The 24,194-nt window shown below is 40.5% G+C and overlaps 1 pseudogene; it reads left to right on the forward strand.

Moving 5' to 3' along the window:
- The first annotated feature begins 6,942 nt into the window (after positions 1-6,942).
- Positions 6,943-23,992, forward strand: LOC115829254 (interferon-induced very large GTPase 1-like; annotated as a pseudogene).
- Positions 23,993-24,194: the final 202 nt, after the last annotated feature.

Below are 24,194 nucleotides of genomic sequence, written 5' to 3' on the forward strand. Positions count from 1 at the left end.
TCGCTTTAGTACTATACAAAGTTAGAGATGCGCTATGTGATAGACTCCCCCGCTCCCCCTACCTCATGCTTCCAGTGGGGAGACCTGAGGTCAACCGAACCCCGCCCCTCTCCCCATCTCGTACCTCTGAGTAGGAGACCTTCCCAGGCAGTAGCCTACCTATCTCACAAACTAGAATCAGGGTGCCCAGTATGATCGTGTAAATTTCACCATAAAATTTTTTTGTGCAGGCGCCCAGTGCTGACCCCAGCAAGATGCCACCCTGGGCGGCTGCCCATGTTACCCAAGCCTAAATCTGCCCCTGTTCGTAGGAACTTCTGAATATATTCCTTTATTTTTGCTTTTTCTTTACCCTCATGTTCATTCTGAAGCCCTTGATGCAGGTCAGGTGTGTAGAAGCTCTTATCAATTTCAGACTGAGTCAATCCACCACCACCAACAGCTTCCAGAAGGTTCTTTGAGACTGGATGGCTTATTGTTAAAGCAGAACCACCAGTCCAAACGTGTCACAGTTTTGCCCACAGGTTTGTGTCTGTCTCTCAGACTGGGCTGGGTGACTGTCTTTGGTTTGGGATGGGGAGTTTCTGTCTGTGTCTCTCAGAGCGGTCAGGGTGACTGTCTGTGGTTTCGGATGGGGAGTTTGTGTCAGATTTGTTGGTGTCTGTGCAGGAGTTCTTTCCATCTCCACTTTTAGCCTCAAATCTCAAATCTGATTCTCCAACAGGTCTCTGCAGAGTGAAACACTCACTTCTGGCTCTCCGCTCACCCGGAACTACAAAACAGAACAACAATTAAACATGAAATCTCACTTAGAGTTTGTGTTGTGTCTCTGATATCATAACATTTTCCCCAATTGTTTTCTATCATCTCATTGCTTTTATCCAGTAAATGTGTGATCTGAATGTGGTGGTGGTTATATATGGTAAATAGCATTAGACACCCAATTTAACTTATTTTTTGGATAGCTAACGTCAACGTAATATTAGGCAGCGTGCTACTTTGATTTGCTAATATTTTGCACCTTATCTTGGGATGTGTCAAAGAAACAAGCATTGCAGAATTACGCTCTCCATTCGTAATGGATCACTGTTTAATAACTCTAGGATTCCCCTGGTTAAGTGAATAGAATACATATACGTGTAACGTACAGTACCTAATAGCTACACGTACGTAACGATAACATAGCTGGTTAATGTGGTTTGATTACAGCTAATTGTTACGTTAGGGAAGATGGGGGGCTAAGTAACAGAGGCAGCTGAATTCTTCCTAGCAAAATTTGAAACTCGCGCTGCAAATGCTCACCATTGGGGTTTAATGTTCAGCTTTCCACAGTAGTATGTTATAGAAATTTGAAATGAAATTCCATCTAGGCTACTCTATTTTTTCTCATTGTTTTAAACATGTTTATTGACGACTTTGATTACCTAATACAAGGAAGACCTTGCTATTACTACCTAAAATAACTTACAAGAATTATTTATTGTTTTCAAAATGACATGTATTACTGTTTAAGGAAGTTTTTATGTCTGATCATCTTTTTTATTCATTTTGGTCACTGTTTTTAACTAATCAAAATTATTTTCTCACAATATTTTCCCAGGGTCTACATCTAAGACAAATTGATTGATGGAAGACCGTGTTGCCAAAATTTCAACAACATTGTCCAGAATGAACAATTTGCTCAGAAAAGCAGCTCAAGTTTTGCCACAAGCATTTGCATATAAGGCTACCCTTATATGCATACGACTCTTCAGTGCTACATTGCTCTATGCATGTGTCTATGCATATTTTCCTTGCAGAAGCAGGACAATTTTTTGGGAAACTGGGAATATTTTGGCAAAATAATGGCCGATTTCAGACATAAAACAAGTGCACATTTTGCACTGCTCAAAGTGAGAAAGACCCAGAAGTAAATGTAGAGCAACATAGTCCTAAAGACTCTTATACAAAAGGCTATTATACGGCCATATACTTATTTGAGATGTGTATGCACGTGCAGTAATGTGCTTAGAACATTTGAGAGTTGCTGAGCTCATTTGGAATGTAAAACTATAGGAGTCATAGGAATGTTGCAATTTCAGATCGGTTCAACAAATCTTGAGGTAATCAAATAAAATATATTCCTTTATTTGCTTTATTTGTCACTGTGTGACTTGTGAGGAGGGGGAATATACAAATGCATCAGTTTGGCTTTCTCACACAGTATTGATTTGTATCTCTCTGTTAAAAGCGTTAAAGATGGTAACAAGCCCTTCTCAGCCACATATTAATTGAACCGTTATTAATTTTGTTTGTATTAACTCCTCTTTGGCCACATACTTTTTACAGGTTCGCATCAAGGCGTTGAGGAAACTGAAAAGAAAATCAGGTTTTGGAGTCAGCAGGAAATCAAGAACGAAAGTTTGTTGCCATAGATGAGTCTAGGTTGACTCACAAGAGAAAGGCACACCTGACGTGAAAAATACACAAAAAAAGGGTAGTTTCTTATGTTGAAATACTAAAGGTGGTTAAAGCTGCATTTACTAATACTTCCAGCATTAATACGGCATCAAAATACCATGTAATTACTCTGATGGTACACAGTAATAACCTAAGGATTACACTTAAAATTCAGTGGACAGATCCTGTGGAGTTACTTTGTAACTACACTGATGTTACACAGCGGCGCCCAGTGAGTTAGGCTTAACATATACATGGTTGGTGTCCAGAATGTTACACTTTATATTAAGTGGACAGTTCCTGAGGAGTTACCATGTAAGTACACTGATATTACAGGATGAGTCCAGTCTACTGAAACGTTACTTCTAATTCAGCATTAGTCTTGCAAGTCAAATACATTGCATGCACATAGGAATCAAACATGATTTTCATGAAGTTTCATCGTACTCCAAAATGGTAACTGCAGTATTGAAGACTGTGTGTGGAAGTGGAAAACTTTTGTGAGTACATTTTGTCGTTACAAAATGTAGTTACATAATTCCTGTTACACATATGTACTTACTGAAGTGAAAAAAGTGTTGTTGACAATTTCCTGTTACACTTTTGTACTTACACATACCATCCAGTGGGTTGCTACATGTGTGTAGTTACACAGATATTAGAGCTGTAGATACAATGTACCAGTGTGTACATACACTGAAGTTCCGAAGTACTTACACATCTAGTTACCATGTAAGTTCACAGGTATTAAGGACACTTAATATAAAGTGGGACCGTGTCAGGTCAAACTGACACTGCAGCCTTCTTATGCCTATATTGTTAGATGTCAGGTACCCAGCAAAGTCAGACCTGTGTTAAAAGGTTAAAAGATTATACTTTGTCACTTTGTTCTCTTAAGTTAAATTCATATTTAAACAGATCAGGTTTGGCCATGGCAATGGTATGTTAAAAGCTCAACCAAGCATAAGCCTTGTTTTTATTCAGAGAAAACAGGTCACGTGGTGCTCAGGAAGGAGGAATGTGAACAAAAACCAGTTTGGTTAGTAACGAACTAACCAAGAACAAATCTCATTCTAAGAAGCATAGTAAACACAGCAACACCACAGCCCTGCCCAATTCCGCCTTGTGCTCTCTCTGTCTGTCTGTCTCTCTTTCTCCTATGTGTGTTTGGGAGGGTGGAGGGCTGAATGATAAAATAAAAGGTTCCCTTTCCCATTGTGTGTTTGTGTTTCCCCATGTCCAGCATCTTTTGGATTTTGGTTTATTTTTGCATTAAATTACATATACTGACTTCATGTTTTTATTTGGACATTTCACATATGCTGATACATTTTTTTCATGTTTTTTTGTTGTTGTTGTTGTTGAAATTCACTTTTAAAAATAAATATGTTTTGATCAATTTATCCACTTGTTATCCTCCTCTTCATGTTTCAATGCCTTGAACCACACGTTTGTGACACTTCTTCTAGAAAAACTTCTACAACTTACAGCTTCTAAAGGGTTAAATGAACTTGTACAGAGAGATGTCATAGCAACCGTAACATAGGAAACTCCTGTTCTGTCACTGTCATGCTTGTCTTGAACAGGTCTTAAATATGTGTTCTTAAACAGGCTCGTTCATGAACCCTGATTTGTAAATGGCACTCAGTCCTCACACAAGACAGCATGAAGACAGTAAAACTACAAACCTTTCTTACAGAGGCTGTGATAATACAGCAGTGGCTGTCCACTATCAGGTGCCTTCAGTGAGATGCAAATTCTGTCAGCCTTTCCTGAGAGAATGGTACAATTTAAAAATAAACCAAATGTCTACATCAGTTCCTTGCTGATGAACAAAAGACATTAGACTAAAAATGATGCTGAGACATTCCTGGTTGTTAGATACAGTCGTATTTTGGAATGTACCTTGCCTCTCCATGGTTAGTCCTTTAGTAATATATGAATACGAATAAGAATACGAATATGAAATACTTTATTAGTCCCAAGGGAAATTCAAGTGTCACAACAACACCAACACTATCAGTACACAACAACTCCATCAGCACACAGTAGTGAATCTGTATGAATCTGAATATGAGGAATGCAATAATCAACACCACCAACAGCATAGTGAGCTGTCTCTCACATAACACTTTGCCATACAGCAAATCAAGTGTGAGGTCTGGGAAAGTTTGACAAATTCTCAAGAAAAAAGATAAAGTTGTCACTGAAACATAACAAAGGTAGACATTCTAACAGCATAAAATGAGAGAACCCCTGAAAGAAAAGGGAGGCCAGAAATGAACTATCATTCTCTTGTAGACTGAAAAAACTGTAACTGCGTTGGCATGAGGACTCTTCTATGGTGAGAAGTTGGCAGACAAAAGTTTCTCTAACCACAGTGAATGCAGTTGGACAGGTGTAACTGGAGCTTTCCAGAGAAAAGATTTATTTTCACTTTGTTTAATGAAGTCTGATGAAGAAATGGCCACAGAGCATAATCAAGTGAGTATTAACTCCATATTATAATTAGGTTATAAAGTGTATGTTATATTAAATAATTAATCAAGGGATAATTTTTCATTTTCAATATGACTTCAGTGGTTCGGTTATTTTGTTGATTTTACAGATTACGTATCAGGGCAAACTCCCAGTGAAATGCATCGTCAACCTTACCTTGTCCAGAAGTTTTACAATATGTAAAAGACTTGTCAGAGTAAAAATAGGCACAAGCAGGAAGAACTGGGCTAAATCTGAAAAGAAAAAGTCTAGAAAACTTTCTTTTCTTACTGAATTCTCTTTATTTTATTTTTTTTTTTTTCATGCTTAGTTGTCAACTGGAAGGCAGCTGTTCTGTAGCAAGCAACAAGCAGGAATGTCATATCTCATTTCATATTAGCTGTTAAAATCTGCACAAAATGTGTATTCAGCATTTCAAATTCATCAGTACTGTGGTACTACTTCAGATCAGAACTTGTTGTAATCCTAAAATACCATGTAATTTTTAATTTTTTTCCTATACACGCTACAACACTCTACATGATGCCTAATATCATTTTTATATGAGTTCAAGGTCTGAAGATTTTGCCAGATAGCTTTGTTTTTAATTTGTGCTTGTGGTTTCCTACACTAAGAAATAAGTATAGAGTTGGAGCATTTATGTGGCATACTGATCAAAACAGAAAGTGACATGAGTTACTTTAAGTTATTCACAAGTTGGTGCCAAGAAAAAGCTTTCAATAGGGATTGCAAACCCTTCTGACAAATTCACATACGTAAACATCATTATATGCATTGTGCGAGGGGGTGAAAAAATATTTAGCTCAATTATATTAATTTCAATATGACACTACCTTCACTGAATATTGAAGTCAGTCAAAGATAGCATACAGATCGTTAAGTTAGACATACAAATCACTGTACATGTTGTTTTTAAGGTATTGTTGAAACATGCCTTTTATTTTGTAGATGCCTACTGTGGTGTCAGGAATGCCTGACAACAAGGAAAAAAGCTTGACTGTATCTCCTGAGGGTAAGGGACATTGCTGAACCCTGTAATGAATTCACTGTATTTCAGTACTGAATGAGAGTGAAAATGCGTTCATACAGATTTTGGACCAAATGCCAAATGCCATTAAAACTGTCCAGTGACAATCCAGCACTCCATGCTAGTCATGGGGTACATAGGGAGGTATCAAAAGATAAAATCATGGAGCATATTTTACACTCAATTTCAGTTTATTAAATAATTTGTCATTGATCAACTGATGAAGGTCACATTAAGCAGGCTATTAAATTTGAATCAAACAGAAGACTGTACGTGAGAGGTTTGAAATATATGTGAATAGTCTTAAAAGGCCTGAATATTCTATTGGTTGCGAGTTGTCCACGTAGCACAGAACAAAACAGAGTACACATTTATCCTGCAATGAAATTAACATTCGCTGTCAAACATATATAGCATAGCATTTTGACATGTCATTCGAGAACTTGAACAAAGCAATTCTTTGGTTACTTTCTAAGCTTTCTGGTCTGGTCACGGTTTTAGCAGCACCATAGGTGGTACAACTCCAAAAGTAATTCTATGCTTATTGCATTTGCACTTCTATAGCTGGTAGAAACTGGTTCAACATGTGGTCAGTTGATTATCATAAGATAGTTTGTCAGCTCATTATGGTGTGACCATGGAGAGACTCCTTCTCATTAGCCCGTGCCTTTTAAGATAAATAGGGGCATCTTAACATGGGCTGATGAGTGAAAAGTTAATCAGTTGTGGCCACTGATCTGTTGCTTATTGATGGCTGTTAGGGGGATCGCAAAGTTTCCCACAAATGGCAAGCACTGGGGTTCTGGGGGAGGCAATGTCTCTTACTCTACAACTACACAGCTGCAGCATATGGACCTTGACTTGTGGCACACAACCTCCATAACTTTGGTCATACGGTTTCTCAATGGTCCTATGACATAAATCAGTTGTGAGAATATAGAAATGAAAAACAGTTTGTGATTGTATATCCTACAGGGATGTCTTTGCGTGGACAGGAGAAGGAAGCAATCTGGAACACAGGTAAGCAGATAGATTATAATTGGTAGGCCTACACTAAAATATATTTAGTGAATGTGCTCTTGTTAATTCAAAACAGCGTAAGTGATGGTTGGGTTGGGCCATCAGTGGTAATTTATTTTTTTAATGGCAAGAAAATAAATGGCACTTACCGTTGTCGCGACACACAACACACAATACATAACTCAAACACACAACTTTTGAGTAAACGAAAAGGACCACAGAAATGTATGGTTTACTGTTGTAAGTCTGGTCATTTTGAAGCCATATTTTTCAACATAAGATTACACAACCAATACCCTATATACCCTACTCAAGTAACAGCCTACAACTAAATAAGAAACTGAACAAGACTATTATCGAAGCAATGGCACTATGAGAAATAAATTCTATAAATCGTTTATTTGTTGGGGGGGGGGGGGGGGGTGGTGGTTCACCTGTCTTTCTTCAGCTGATCCTTAAACTCTGGACGAGAATAAGCAGAAACTGTTAGGGCCGGTGAGGCCTGGTTTACTGAAGACCCAAAAGCAGACTCAGAGAACAGAGTATATTTTAGAAGTTGTTTAATGAAGTCTATTCTTCCAAGAAATCCAAAAAGACTGAATCACGGTGATGGTATCAGTGGGCAAAGACAGAGGCAGTGGTCAAAAACAGGCAGAGAAGGTCAGGCACAGAGAGACAGAAAAAAACAGGCAGAAGTTCTTGAAACGCAAGGCAAAAACAATGTCCAAAAAACAGGCAAAGGTCAAAAAGGTAACAAGAATGAAGCACACAAACCAACACAGGAAACATGAAAGATGGCTAGATAATCCGGCAAACTGGAGTGGAAACAGACAGGGCTTAAATAAAATGGCTGATTAAGGAAAATGGCAGCAGGCGAGCAGAAACCAGGCAGGGAACAGTGCAAAACATGGATGGGAGCAAACAGAAACAGACAGACAAGACATACATGACAGGACACAACGAAAACATGGACTAGGATCTGGAAGAGCTGGTCCGTGTCAGAAACACATTCTCACTCGTAAGTGAGGGACCATAGCCAGCCCAATCCACATCATTTTTGGATTAATATTTGACTCCCAGTTATGATGTCACCAGCCAGTCTTATGTCTAGATCTCAAGGTAACGTAACATGTTAATGTTGAAGAGGAAGGGCGAAGCTTACACCAGCTGTGCAGTGTATTTTGTTGATTTGGGAAATCGGAATGACAGAGATTGCTTGATTGTATAGCACAATTTCTTTGTAATTCCATCTAAAGTAGGCTACCCTGGACACTGAAAATATGTTCCTGTCCTGCTGGTGCTTTGAAGGTTTCAGCTCTCCAGCTCCAGTGTCTGTGTTTTGACAGTTTTGATTGCATCAAACTAGAAGTTGCGAAGTTGCAGTGTAGCATACACTATGATATCCTGGTAACGGCACTGCCTTTAGCCTTTCCGTTTCTGTCTGAAACTGCGTGAAAATGGTGCATTTAGTTGACAGAATTAAGAAAATTTCCTGTGGGGGGGCAATGCCCCCGATGCCCCTGGAACCCCCTACTGGTCAGGGTTTACCCAATTACACAGCACTACTTCTTCTCCCTATGTAAACTACTTAGCTCTTCCTTATAAATATTCTTTTTTGATGGTCATGCTGTCCTGTGTGCATCTACTTTTATACCTGTCTACTTGTGGGTATAAGACAACTATTTGTGAGGTACTTTCTGTCGGAAAGGTACACCATAATTTTAGATTATAGTGCAACCGACCCTCACCCCTCTATCATGGCAGAAGTATATTTGTTGAGCTGGTCATTGTTCATCAGTTCCCAACTATTAGCACTGCTTCTTCTCTCACTCTTTTGTCGCCCTGGTCTGTTAGCGCTGTCTCTACCTGTATCTGTGTGTAGTTCACTCTCTTACTCCCTTCCACTTGCACTTGTATCTGATCTGATACTGAACTTAGTGGTTTGTATTTTGCCCCACTTGGAAGTCACTTTGCTAGTATTCTCATTTAACGTTTTACTTAATGTTTGCCTTGGAAAATCAACAAATTACTCTGTCTCTCTCTTTCTATCTATCTATCTATCTATCTATCTATCTATCTATCTATCTATCTATCTATCTATCTAGCTGTCTATCTATTTACATAGCATCTTCTACGCATTTTCTACCCTGCTTTTTCATTTTGCAGATCCTGGTCCATCAGTAGTGCTATTTGGGAGCCTTGATGCTATTCAGGTTGCAGATGGAAATTTACTACTAGGACCAGATCCTATCCCTCTGGAACAAACTAATATCTCACAGTTTGACCTTAGAGTAAGAAACATTTTTGGGCGTCACATCTCAGTTATCAGTATGCTTGGTTTACACAAGAATGAACTTAGCCTGGATTCAGCTGGCAGCCTCTTTGGTCAGTTACTGAGGAAACATGAAATCCATGTTTTCCTCTTTGTTCTCCCTGTGGGTCAACTCACAGATGAGGATAAGATGGGACTGGATTGGCTACAGAGAACATTTGGTGAAAAGTCTCTGGACTTTGTGATGATCCTCTTTACCTATGAGACTGAAAACCGGCATGACTCGGTCAAAGATGATCTGAAGAAAATTGTTGTTCTGGAACAGATTATTGAGAAATGTGGAAGTAGGTATCACACTTGTCATAAAAACTTGAACAACCAATCAGAGATGAAGACACTTCTGGAAAACATTGGCAGACTGGTCTCTGAGAACAACCAGGCTGGCTACACTGCTGAGATGTTCAATACTCTGCAACGAAAAAGACAACAAATGAAAGACTGCCAAGACCAGGAAGTAGAAGGTGATCAAGCTTTTTCAGGTTTGTTCTGTACTCTTTGGTAATTACAGATCATTCATTCATGTAAGTTAAGTTAAGTCTCTGTGATTGCACGCACACACTGTGAACAGTGAGCAGTCTCTGCATTTAACCCATCCAACACACCAGTAGTGATGATCCTCTTTACCTAGTAGTGAACGCACAACAGACGCGGGAGCGTGGGCAGCATTCCTCTGTGCCCGGGGAGCATTAGAGTTAAGTGCCTTGCTCAAGGGCACACAGCCATGGATGTTGGGCCTGGGAATCGAACCAGCAACCCTTCAGTCACAAACCCGGTTCTCTAACCTTTAGACCACGGCTGCCCGTAATGTAATTTTGGGAGATTAGAAAGATTGACAACTGCTTATATTTCAACCATGAAATATATTATCCAGTTTCATCCATGACTTAATTTTTCTATTAGATGTTTTGTTTGTTTTGTTCTTTCTGAACAAAGCCTCTGGAGCACTGCTAATAATGTAATATAAATTAAAGGTGGGGCAATGGTGATCACAGAGCTTTGGTTCAGGCCTGAACACAAATCTAGTATGTTTTTAGTATTAACAATAGAATGATGTTATGATGTTAATATTAGAAGTTATTAATATGACATTTTTTTTCTTTCAGCAGAATCTCCAATAACACAAAGAGAGAGGAGAAGGAGTGCAGATCAACCTCTTGAAAGTAAGTAACTTTAACGAAACCTTAATAAACATGTGGACGACAATGAAAAGGAGAGAGTGAGAGGAAAATTTAATCACAGAACCAGCATTTCTGAAGTTCTGGACTTCATATTTGTCAGTTTTTTTCTTTATCTGCATGATCTTTTGCAGTAGCTCAAAGTTCCATCAGGCATTCCTTTACAAGGTTTTTTTTTTTTTTTTTTTTTAAGTTGGCCTAAAAAAGGAAAAATCTTTTGATCTGATCTGTAAAACAAGGTGAAGTCTTCAATGCAGGAATTTACAGTGCATCAGTAGGCTCAAAGCAGTAAAAGATGAGGGATGATGTTGTGATTATAATTATTATTGTTCTTGTTTCACTGTAACTGCCACAGTGGCCTGTGACTACATGCGTATGTGTGCTTTGAAAATGTGTAAGATGCATAAGTGTATATATGTGTGTTGCACATGGGAAGAGTAAGTGCTTCCTCCAGCCACTAGGTGGGAGTAGCCAGCCACTTTATGTAGTGGGAGACAAAAGAAGAAGACAGATACTGGGGACATGCCCTGTGATGGACTGACAACTTGTCCGGGGTATTTCCCTGCCTTTCACCCTATGACCGCTGGGATAGGCTCCAGCACCCCCTGCGACCCTAATTAGGATTAGCGGCTTTGAAAATGAGTGAATGAGTGAGATACTTGGAGACAGAGGAGCTTGGGTGTGGCTGGAAGGGTGTTTGCTTGTAAAACAAACCTGAATGAACTGCTGGATAAAAGCTAATAAACTTGTGTTTATAGTTCAACACATAGAGGACTTTTTAAAATAATGGATGAATTGCCTGCTGGGACTCAGTCAAGCGGCCTACCTCCCTTTGTTTGATTGGAATCGTAACTGGACTAACTATAGACATCCTCATCTTCATCTTTATCTACTACCACTATAGACATCCTCATCTTCATCTCTATCTACTACCACTATAGACTTCCTCATCTTCATCTTTATCTACTACCACTATAGACATCCTCATCTTCATCTGTTCTACTACCCATCCATCCATCTTCATCATGCCATCAACTGATTATTCCTCCATTTTGGTGAGGCCGTGCCCCTCTGCTTCACATGTTAGAGATCTCTGAATAACAAGCTAATCTCACTGACTTTCGCTACCTGGGTCTTACTATGGACATTTCATGAATTATTTGGATATCGTTTGATTGTACGCTGCTTATTTTGTATATTGGATATTTCTTGGTTTTAGATTTTTTTTCCTCTTCCTCTCACATCTGGAAAATATAAGATCATCTTGCACCTCAATCCTGTTGTGTGTCCTGTGGTATCAACATTGAAGCCCCCTTATATTTCTATATAGCTAGTTTAGGTAGAGCATTTTTGGCGGCAACAGAGTTGTGGCCTGTTCGGAAAACGTTTCTTGATACCATTTCTTAAAAATGTTGGTATAGCAGTCACCAAGGGTAGTGGATGGTCTTGACCCTCTTGGATTTCACTGCTGGGCTGATTGATTCTATATGCTGGTTGTACTTTAATGATGAAGAAAGACAATCTGAGAATTTGGATGATGTTGGAGCAGGAGAGGAGCTTCCTCCTCCACTGCCACCAGTCAGTGAGGAGCGAGAGATAAATATGATTCTGTCACGTATGTATGAAATATATCAGACTCTAGAGGAACACATGTCTTCATTAGAGGAAAAATATCTGATAGTGTAGGTAGGTTAGAGCAATGTCTAACAGAATTGGGGCAGAAGGTCTAGACTGAAGTGCCTGAGGACCTGAGGAAAGTGATGGAGACTCTTAGGGAAAATGAAGAGCAGAAGGAGAAAAGGGTGGAAGAAGTGCTTCCCTATTATATAGACAGGGAATGCATTAGGACCAGGCAAAGAATGGAACTGTCTGTACAAGAGCTTGGTAAGTCATTTGTTGACTGCCGTAAAAGACATGATGCAAAAAGGGATCAAACAGTGGACACATTAAGCAGACCTTTTTCCTCCACCCCTATGCCGACCACTATGCAGCAACTGCATGCTACACCAGCAGAGACACGACATGCTTCCAGGGTAAGATCACAGGCTATTTCTGTCCAGAACAATAACCATGATCACTCTAGCTGTTTAGCTCATCGTGTTAAACCAGCAGTTTAATTGGGGATGAAGATGATGTGGCAGATCCTATAGCCTATGTTGAGAAATGTGATGAGTATTTAGCAGTGCCTCCATTATCTGAGGCTGAAGTCCTGGCCGCTCTATATTCTGTGCTGAGAGGTACTGCCAAAGACCAGTGGATAGCGGAGCGAAAGTATGTACACAGCTTGATGCAAGACCTTTTTCCTGCAATCTTTCCTCTATGGAGATTATGAGGCTGCAGCGGAGAGGAGAATTAGAGAACAGAGACAAAGGCCATGAGAAGCATCAGGGATTCCACTTTTCAGTACAGAACCCTCTGCCTCAGGTGGAGGTGCAGTCTTACTGAGAAAGAGCTGCTACAATATATACTGAAAAATTGCAATCCCTGGCTTGCAAGCTTGTTAAGGGCCACAGTGTATACTGTAGATGAGCTGGTCAGAGTGGCGACTCATAGAGAGAGACCCGACAGAAGCTAAAACCTACTGGACTCATGTTAATCAGGAGGAAAAATCCACCTACAAATCGCCTACTGATCTTACCTCTGCTGAGGTCTAGTGGACACTGGTAGCACCTACACCCTCATGCAAGAGTTGATATGGAATAGGATAAAGGCTGTTGGTGAGAAACTCCAGGCGAGCAGGGGTCAGTCCTTTCTCCTGGCCAACAGCCATGCCAAGCAGTCTAAAGGAAAAGTGGGAGTGGACATGTCTGTGCACGGTCACGAGATCTCCCTTGAGGTCTATGTGATGGAAAATGTGAACTTGGCATTTCATATCATTACAGGCCTTGACTTCCTCACTTTGACTGGGATTGCTTTGAACTTCCAGCAAGCTTGTTACTTCTTCCCATCTGAGGATAGCAATGGCTGTGAATATCCTTTTCAGATGGGAGAGGCAATTTCAGACAGTGCTATAGCCCATTCACAACTCTCAACCTCATACTACCTTGTCTGGCAAAGCTGAGGGACCAATCGAACACCTGGTCTCCACTGCTGATGCAGCTGACTTGTCCGATGACAGCTAGCTGATCTGTTACAGTCTTGGCCTTTTGTCTGTACTAACTCTTTGGATCATACCACTGTGGTCATGCATCAGATTACAACAACAAATTAAATCCCAGTGCGTGAACTTCTATTGAGTATCTTTAGAAAATTAATTAACTCAGAAGTTGACGATACACTAGTGTTACGCCCACAAGGTGAGTGCAACAATAAGTAAGGGGGGAGAGAATGCGGATCAGGCTTAAACAAACAAAATTTATTTAATCAGTACAAAAGAAAACGAATGCGAGCCATCAGGGGTTCCAAAAAGAAGTTCAATAAACAAAAACACGTCGGTCCGCCACCTCCGAAATTAACATCGTCCACCTCGGCAACCTAAAGCAGACGAGAGGAGGGGCGGGGAGAGGTGGAGGGGCAGAGCTTTTAATCTCAGGTACAACTGCGCGCCGGTGTACCCAATTGGGCTGATTGCCTCCTGCCACACCACCAACATGCCTACCAGGGAACACACAAAAAGATAAACAAAAACCATGGCCTGGGGAAAAGGGGCAAAACCCAGAGGGCCGTGAGACTAGCTAAAGATATCATTCGGCCTTCCACTTCTCCTTGGTCTGCAGCAGTCCTCCAAGTGGAGAAGAAGAATGGGGGAACCGGATTCTTTGTTGACTATCGTGGACTCGATTCCAAGACACCTTTGGATGCTTATCCCATGCCTCAGGTACAAGACATCTTAGAGTCTCTTCACGGAGTGGCTACTGGCAGGTGAGCATGGACCCTGACTTGCCTTAAGACGACTGCCTTTACTACCAGCAGGGGGCACTATGAGAGTTTGGTCCTTCCATTCGGCCTTAAAAATGCTTTGGCAACCTTTCAGTGCTTGATGGAGACAGTATTGGTGGACATCAGAGAAAGTTCTGTTTCATATATATAGACGATATCATGGTCGAATCTCACTCTGAAGAGCAACACGTTGAACACCTTGAAGCTGTCCTTACTAGACTAGCAGGGTTTGACACTTAATCTTTAAAAAATGTAACATCCTTCAGAAATCCATCACCTTTCTAGGACACATGGTGTCTGGAGAGGGCATAGAGATGGACCCAGCCACGGCGGAGGCTGTGTACACCTTGCCAGTTCCAAGATCCATCAAAGAGGTTCAGCATTTTCTATCATGAATTCTAATGAAATTCTCACTTCAAAATATGTACTTTAAAATATGTCCTTCTCAGCCAATATCAGCTATAGACAAATTCTGCAGGATGTGGATACTACAGTGTTGCAATAAATACGAAAGGGAGATTCAATGAAATATACATACAGAAGAGGCTTTTATTTTCCTTTGAAGTAATCATGGTAATGGTTTTGGTGCAACTGAATGAAATTGGTGCAATTCACAGTCATAGGTCATAAGACCATAACTGTGGTAAATGCAGTTGTAATAGCTAAAGACAGAGGCAATAAAAACATTCAAGGTAATTTGTATTACTTGGAGTAGACAACATATCTCTTTCCAAACCCTTGAAATATCCCTTTGACCAAAAAACAGCTTGGAATTTCTGAGTCATATCCACAAGAAAAAACATATATCTAAAGACCTGTTATACTAAACTGTCAGAAAACGAGTCAAAAGAAATACGTATATAGCAAATGCACACTGAAAGAAAATTTGTTTTCTTGTGTATGAATATTCAAGATAATGGGTTAAGTTTGTAGTTTAATATTTGTTCCAGTGTCAGGTACCATCAACCCCACAGGTGTGAAGATAATGAATCAGTCACTAGTCACTGGTAAGTTATTTGTGTGTAACTGGGGGCCTTTTAGCACAAACCAAGCAAAACATTTATTTTCTCTCATACAAACTGCTTTGAAACATATTTCATACTAGTTGCACTAAGTGAATAAACATCTTGTTGCAGATATAACCAGTCTCAGCAACTGGCATTCAGTTACATATATACAGGCAAAATAATAATGGTTAGCAAAACATTTAATGATTGCTGTGTATTAGATGCAGGATAGCTTATGTCGCTGGTAGCGGCAGGTCTTTCAAAGTTTGTTATATTGCATACCATGCTAATGTTTTTGGAATGACCTAGAAGTACAGAAATACAGCCAGAATAAGTACAGTTTAAATGTCTTCCTGTGATACATTATGAATTTGGCTCATAAGAAAAAAAAAATTAACGTGAACAAACACTAGCTAACTGTATAATGTATCTTAATAATGTTCAGCTATATTCAGGTGTATTTGACAGGGGCAAGGACCTAGTGCTTATTGTTCATGTATCTTTCCAGTAGCTTTTTTAGTTTTTAGTAACTAGCACTGACTGCACACAATGTATGTTTAGCTACAAGTGCAAGGTAGAAAGGAATGAAGTGGTATTCTATTCTGTAACTTATATACATTCTCTATTTAAATAATTAAGGAGAGGAGGAGCCATCGTGTGAACAAACTCCAAACAAACAGAGGACATCAAACACAGTGACAGACCCAGCATACAGCAGAGTCAGAGACCTGGGGATAGAGGTGGGTTTAAATAAGGATGGATGTGTTTGATAGGATGACAAAATGGGACCCAGTCACAGTCAGGGCTTTAGGGCAACTGATGAATATTCCTTAGTTTATTAGTGTCTAAAACTAGGATCCGGCCACATATAGACAAAAAAAATTCAGTCAATTAGTCAATAAAAAGAGAAAGTATTCCACATCATCTGGAAATGCACAAAAAATCTCATACACTAGCTGGTGTAAAAAGTCAGGAATAGTAATATCAATCTGGTACTTTATAATATCATGCAATAATTTATCAAATCCATACAATAAGTCATTTAAATTAAGAATCTGATCACTCTTCACATTTTAAATCTTGTACATATTGTCAAATGTCAATCAAGGACTGGAATCATTGTCAGAATTATAAGGCACCAGAGCAGCACAATCTTTGCCAAATAGATTACCTACATGCAGCATTACCATTTAACTAGTTTACACTGCACCCATGAATCTTTGTTCTCTGGGCCTACAATGCTGAAATTTACTTATAATTAAAATGTATTTACACTGACAAAAACTCTGAGTTTCACATTTAAATTCAGATTTACTCAACTACTGGCATCCCTAATACTCAGTTCTACTTGAGGACACAGTGGGCCAGACCTTTTCTGAGATGAGCAATATTTAAGTCTGTAATAAGTCTGTATCAAAGCTTCTGAACACATACACACACACACACACACACACACACACACACACACACACACACACAAGAACAGTCATTCCAGAGGCAGCCCTGCTGGTTGTGGACAACCTGTAGGTGGCCTCCATGTTGTCAGGCCTCATTCCAGTGGATCTGTTTATAGCTTTTGATACTATTTATCAGATCCTTCTAGCCACTGTCTCTGTTCTTAACCATGGGGATGGCACTCAGGTGATCTGAGTCCTACCTATCAATGAAATCATAAAGGGTGTGAGGGGGAGGTGCAGTATCCGAGACCCACCTGAAGATAACTTGAGTACCTCAGGGATCAGTTCAAATTCAAGTTCAAGTTTATTTAGAGCCCAATATCACTGTTTACAGTCTCAAAGGGCTTTACAGGCCACAACAGTCAAATCAAAATATGACAGCCGCCTGACTTAATCCTCATGGCGGGCAAGACAAAAATCCCCAAAAACCCAAAAGGGAATGGGAAAATGGGAGAAATCTTGAGAAGGACCACAGAGAGAGGATACCCCTCCTTGGCCAGACAGGTGTGCAATAGGTGCCGACCACGTGGGCGGTTACAATTGAAAGTAAATTGGGGCATGAACAAAGGGGATGGTGATGCAGACAGGAGGCTGACAGGGGGATGAAAGTTTATAACACCAGGATGGATCGGTCCACAGGGCGGGAGGAGTCAGGATCACTGGTGTCTCAGGAGTAGCATGTGTGGCTCAACAGAGAGAGAGAGAGAGACATTGTTAGATGTTCATTTCCAAATAATGGTTAAGGTAAATATACATCGTGTGCCGAGCGCAGGCAGAGACTCCAGCAAGACTAGCTAGTACAGCATAGTTAAAGGGAGAGCTAGAAGGTAATACGGACATGATGGCACTCTGGGACACAAGGCAGCCACCCACTCCACAGTCAACAAACCTGAGTGAACATGTTAGAGTGGGGGGGGGGGTGCATGGACCGCTTCTCTTTTGTCCTCATGTCACCTAACAGGGCTCTGTCATCCAGCAACTTGGCTTCTCTGACCATTGCTGCACTAATGACACCCAACTGTCTCTGTCCTTCCTGTGAGAGGATACCACTATCTCAGCACATATCTCTGCATGTCGCACTGAAATGGTAGTTTGGATGAAGGAACATCACCTCAGTCTGTCAAAAAACATCTCTGTTGGTCCTCCCATTTATCCTATTTATCCAGTATCTCTGTTCAGTTCAGTACCTCCTCACTACTGCTGTCTGAGGTTGCCAGAAACTTAGGAGTAATGGTAGATGACTAACTGCCTAACCCTGTGGAATCCTATTATACAGCATCAGGAAAATCAGACCCCATCTGTCAGGGTATGTCGCCCAACTCCTTGTCCAGGCACTTATAATCTCTGGACTACTATAATTCTCTCCTGGCAGATCTATTGGCATACGGCACCAAACCGCTCCGGATTATTCAAAATGCTGCTGTATGTTCAAGTTCAAGTTCAAGTTTATTTAAAGCCCTCAAGTTTATTCAAAGGGCTTAACATGCCCACAGGCTTACAACAAACAGAGCAGGGTGGCACCGCTTGACTTGATCCTCATAGCGGGCAAGAAAAAACTCCTCAAAAAACCCCAGACACTAAGGAAAAATAGGAGAAATCTTGAGAAGGACCACAGAGAGAGGAGACCCCTTCTAGACCAGCCAGGCGTGCAGTAGGTGCCAACCCAGTGCGCAAATTACAAAATAACACAGTGATAATGAAAATGAAAACACGACTAGTAGGCAGGTCTTGTCTGTCTGGTCCGTATGTCTGGTCTTTGAGTCAACCAAAGTAGACCCCTCACACTCCTTTTCATCTCCCTTCACTGGCTCCCTATATTTGCCCGCATCAATTTGAAGTCCCTTTCAGATCAAGCAGTGAAGCCATGCCTCCATACATTGAGTCAGTCATTTAGTCCTACATTTCCCTGTCTCTTAGCTGTATTTTGCAAAGTCATATCTTGAAACATATTGAGCTCTTTAATGAAGGTTGACCTCTGTTACCTTGATCCTTCTACCTGTGCCTACCTACCCACATGCCTGCCTGCCTGTCTTGCTCTGGTCGAGAACTGTGCTCCCAAGCTCTGGTTTCTAGCAACTTCATGATTTTATTAGCACAATAAATACAACTGCTTATTAAATCATAGCAAATAAACTACAATTCTCTTTTTTCCCTGAAATGCATTGATTTTGTTTTCAATACTTGGGCTCTAAACAATTTTATTTACACATTTGAATCTAAGTTGAATGACATTAAAAAGTAAGAACCTATCAGATGCTGGAAACTTTGGAGACTCCAAATGATGGATTCAAAAAAATTGAGTAGGAGTGTAGCCCTCCAGAGGCATGACTCTCTTGTCTGCATACTGTATGCTGAGATAATTATGGAATAATTCTGGTTTTATGTCACAGGGAGAAGACCATGAGTCTGGACCAGATGAGTGTGTATCAGAGGAGAGGAAAGAAAATCTACAGCCTGATGAAGTCGTCACCCTCATGCAAAAACTGAACCTCTGTAGAAAACAACAACTAACATTTGAAAACGTCTTGACGGTAGACTCAAAATTACCACAACAATATGAGACTCTGACAGAAAATACACTTGCCTGTGAATTTCTAAAGAGACTTCTCACACTGGACTACAGGGCAAGGTACATTCACTGTAGAGAAGACAACTATGAACAGTCACTCCCTAAACCTAAAATCAATGATGAAACTGTTGGGAAAGGCAGTAAATGCAATGTGGATTTCAAAAAAATCCTCAGTGTTAAATATATGACAAAAACACAGACTCATATCCATCCCATGGATGTTCAGATGGCAGTGTTTCACTGTGCTGACAGGTTCCTCCAGCAGTTCATGGTGACTAAACTGTCACAGTGTCAGTATGCCCTGCCTCTGCTTGTGCCCAATCCTTTCACCCAACAGATTGAGTTTCCTCTGTGGGCATTTTGCCAGATAAAGAAGAGCTGGAAACCAACTGATGATTCTGGCAAAGTCACCAGTACAACCAAACCAGTCTGCAATGCAGAAACACCAATGGTGTTCTTCTTCAGGTTTGGCTCTGTGTCTTCATCCAAGTCTAAGCTGATGAACAGTCTGATAAATGAAAAACACAACACATTCTTTCACAGGGACTGCTCTGGCAACAGTAAGACACGTCTTCTGATGGATGGAGTTGTTGAGATTGCCTGGTATTGTCCTTCTGGGAAAGCCACTGATCATTTTGCTGACTGTGTTGCATTCTGTAATCTCCATGGTGATGCAGAAGCACATGAAACACAGCTCCAAATTCTGACTGAAGTGGCCTCTGTGAATGTTGTGCTGTTAAATGATCTAACAGAGAACGCCAAAGGCATGGATATAGTACAAGGACTCTTTGAATCTTCTAAGCCACTTATTTGTCTTCTTAGTCACAATGACTCGATGGTTCAACCTGTAAATGATGAAGGAAAATACTTAGTTGGGCTAAAAGACAAAAATCAGCCTGAGGTGGCAACACAACTAAAAAAGGCAATCAAAGATTGTCTATCAAAATCAGAGAACAGGTTTAAACTGGATTACGTAGCCAAGAACAACAGGATCAGAGTTGATGAAGATGATGAAGATTTCCATAGAGGAAAGCAGGCTGCACACAGTTTAATGAACATACTGAAGACGGAGGATCTCTCCACAATGAAACGGAAATATCTACCTTGTCAGGGAAAACTGTGGCATGATTGGTGTCAGAAAAGTAAAGAACTACTTCGGCCTCAGGGAAACAACATAGAACTTGCTAGAAGCAACACACAAAAAGAAATGAGGCAAATCAGAGAACAGCAGAGAGCAGAGGGCTTGAGTGAGCCCATGGAACAATTTGTTGAATATTTACACTGTCTAGCAGTCAAAGAGAAATTGATCTTTCTTAAATGGTTTGGGATGTTGTTGGATGAGCTGACCACCGACAAACTCTCAGATCTCCATCATAGATATGGTGAACAGTGGTCTATCATTCTGCAATTGAAAAAGACACAAAATGAATCAGAGCAATTAATCAAAGAGGAAGAAAAGCTAGAAAGCATTTCAGACCAAATGAATGCTATGACATTTGGTGTAGAACACATCATTAGGGAAATGGGTCAGATCTATGAGGCTTGGGCATCTGAAAGGGAAACAAAAGAAGAAGGAGGTTATTTAAACTTTTCTCGCCTTCCTGAACTGGCTGCAAAACTCATGATTTCTGGACACCCAGTGGAGCTGATGGATGGAGATGCTGCTCATGTTCCTTTAATCTGGGTTACTGCTGTTCTAGATGAGGTCATCAAGATACTCGGAGACCAGAGAGTCTTCGTGCTGTCAGTTTTGGGACTCCAGAGCACTGGGAAATCCACAATGCTGAATGCCATGTTTGGACTCCAGTTTGCAGTCAGTGCTGGCAGGTGCACCAGGGGAGCTTTCATGCAGCTAGTCAGAGTCACAGAGGAGATGAAGAAAGAAAAAGGCTTTGACTACATTCTAGTTGTTGATACTGAAGGGCTTCGGGCATTAGAGCTTGTAAGTAGGGCATCATTAAACCATGACAATGAACTGGCCACTTTTGTTGTTGGTCTTGGAAACATGACATTGATCAATATCTTTGGAGAGAACATTGGTGAGATGCAGGACATCCTTCAGATTGTTGTTCAGGCCTTCCTGAGGATGAAGAAGATCAGACTGTCTCCCAGCTGCATGTTTGTCCATCAGAATGTTGAAGACATCACAGCTGGAGAAAAGAGTATGGAGGGAAGGAGACGCCTACAGGAGAAACTGGATGAGATGACAAAACTAGCTGCTAAAGAAGAATTTTGTGATGCAGAGTGTTTCAGTGATGTCATTTCCTTTGATGTACAGACAGATGTGAAGTACCTATCACAGCTCTGGGAAGGCAACCCACCCATGGCTCCACCAAACCCATCTTACAGTGACAACATTCAGGAGCTCAAGGCGACTATTCTTTCAAAAGTCTCTGAATCGCAGTGCAAGAAGTTATCACACTTCAAAACACATATCCGAGACTTCTGGGGCGCTTTACTGAGTGAGAATTTTGTTTTCAGTTTCAAAAACACACTAGAGATATCAGTGTACAGGAAACTGGAAGAGGAGTTTGGGAAATGGAGCTGGAGTCTCAGAAGTGCCATGCTGCATACTGAGGACAAACTGCAAAACAGAATATACAACCAGAAACTGACATGTGTTGAGGAAAAATACCTTGTGGAAGGCATGGAAGATGCCATTGCGAAAGTAGAGAGCTCAATGCAGAAGTACTTTGATGCAAATGATGAAAAGAACATTTTGATTCAGTGGAAAGTGAAATTTGAATGCAAAATCAAAGAATTATATAATGGCCTTATCAGGCAGACAAAAAGAAAACTAGATGACATCATTATTCAGAGAGAAGTCTACCGAGGGTTGGATGAAAAGTGGACATTGTTTGAAGGAAAACTTTTTGAAAAGAGCAAAAGCTTTGCCTTTGAACTAAATCACAAGGTCAGTGAGGGTGATGAAAATAAACTCAAAGGAGAGTTTGACACAATGTGGGGAAAGTGGGTTTCAGAGCTGACCAAAGACACTCCCCCCATTGAAGACTTTACTGTATCACTGGATGTGACAAACAACCTTAATGAAAGCTATGGATGGAAAGTGGTGCATAGCAGGCTGAATTGTGGAGAATATAAAATGATCGTTACTGCAGGGGATTATTCCAAATATGTAACAATGAAAAAGAGAACAAACACCAGAGTACGGACACCTGATAAGGTAGCGCCAGACGATCACGATTCCATAAAAGCACTAATCATTACTACAAATAACCAAACCGAGGACATGGTGAGTTCAAAACAAGTCTCAGTTAGGGGTTACAATTCAAGCTATATTCATGAGATTGTTAATTTTGTCAAGAATAAAGTGGCACAACACGAGTCAAAATCATCAAAATATATGTTTACCATGGAGTTCTTAGTTGACCTTTTGCTCTTTGTATGTGATCATGCAAGTAAGAAATTTGCTGAGGAGCAACAGGCATTTAGAGAGCTAAATGATCCTTTAATTTACCTGGAGAAAAGGTAACCAGAATTCTACAATGTCTTCAAGAAATCTTGCGAAGGAGCAACTTCTGCTGTAGTATTTGGTGGCTTTATTTGTAGGGAGCTGAAAAAACCCATTCTGCAGAGTGTCTATAATAAGACAGCCCATGATTTAGCTGGAGATATGAGGGCTAATATCCCAGCATTCAGTGGGAACAGGTCAAACATGGAGAAACACATTCTGAGGACACTTGCTGAAGAAGAGAACTTCGACAAGTTCATGCTGTACACCCACAACCCCAGAAAGCATTTTGAGAATTTTATCAGAGATGAAGTTAAACAGTACATGACAACTGATAATCCAAAAGTATTCACTGTGATTAAAGGCCACATTAAACACAAACAGCAATGCATAATCACTGCAGCACAAACAGCAACAGCTCAAGTCAAACAGAACAAAGGAGATGCCAACATATGGTTGAAGAGTTTTTCAGACACTCTCACTGATGAACTAGAATACGGTACAGATCACCTCAGTGGTCAGAACTGTCAGGACATCACTGACTTTGACCTTCTGGAGGAGGTGGTGAAAAGAGAAATCAACACAGTGATTGAAGAGTTGAACAGCAGCTTCACCAGTCTGTCTGATCTCAAAATGGAGATGTTTAGGGAGGGACCTGATGAGATTCTGATCAAACAACTCTGTCAGTGCTGCTGGGTGCAGTGTCCCTTCTGTAAAGCCATCTGTACCAACACTATAGAAGGACATACTGGGGATCATAGTGTCCCTTTCCATCGCTCACCAGCAGTCAATGGATTGTATTTTATAAATTCAGAGAACTTCTCTCCTGCATTTTGCACCACTAAAGTAGCAGCTAGTGACCTTACCTTTTATCCGTTTGGCAATGAAGAGGCAGTCCTTTACAAAGAATACAGAAAAGCAGGAGGAAAATACTCTGACTGGAGCATCACCCCTGACCTCTCTGATCTACCGTACTGGAAGTGGTTTGTATGTTGGTTTCAGACTGACCTGGAAAAACACTACAACAAGACATTCCAGGGTGATGGTGAGATTCCCAGTGAATGGAGGAATTACACAAAAGAGGACATCATTGACTGTTTGGACAAATACATTTAAAAACACCTAAAGAAGGAAGTTCTGCAGCATAAACAGAGCTCTGATGCACCACTCCACTGAAACATAACAGTGAAAGACAAATAGTAGCAAAACTATATTTATAGGATGTTGCATTAGGTCATTAAAACAACAGAGAAAACTACAGTAAGTCAATATCAATTACAGACCTGAACCAAAGAGGAAAAAAAACCCTTTTTCATCA

Source organism: Chanos chanos, chromosome 16, assembly GCF_902362185.1.
Source record: "Chanos chanos chromosome 16, fChaCha1.1, whole genome shotgun sequence".
Lineage (NCBI taxonomy): Eukaryota > Metazoa > Chordata > Actinopteri > Gonorynchiformes > Chanidae > Chanos > Chanos chanos.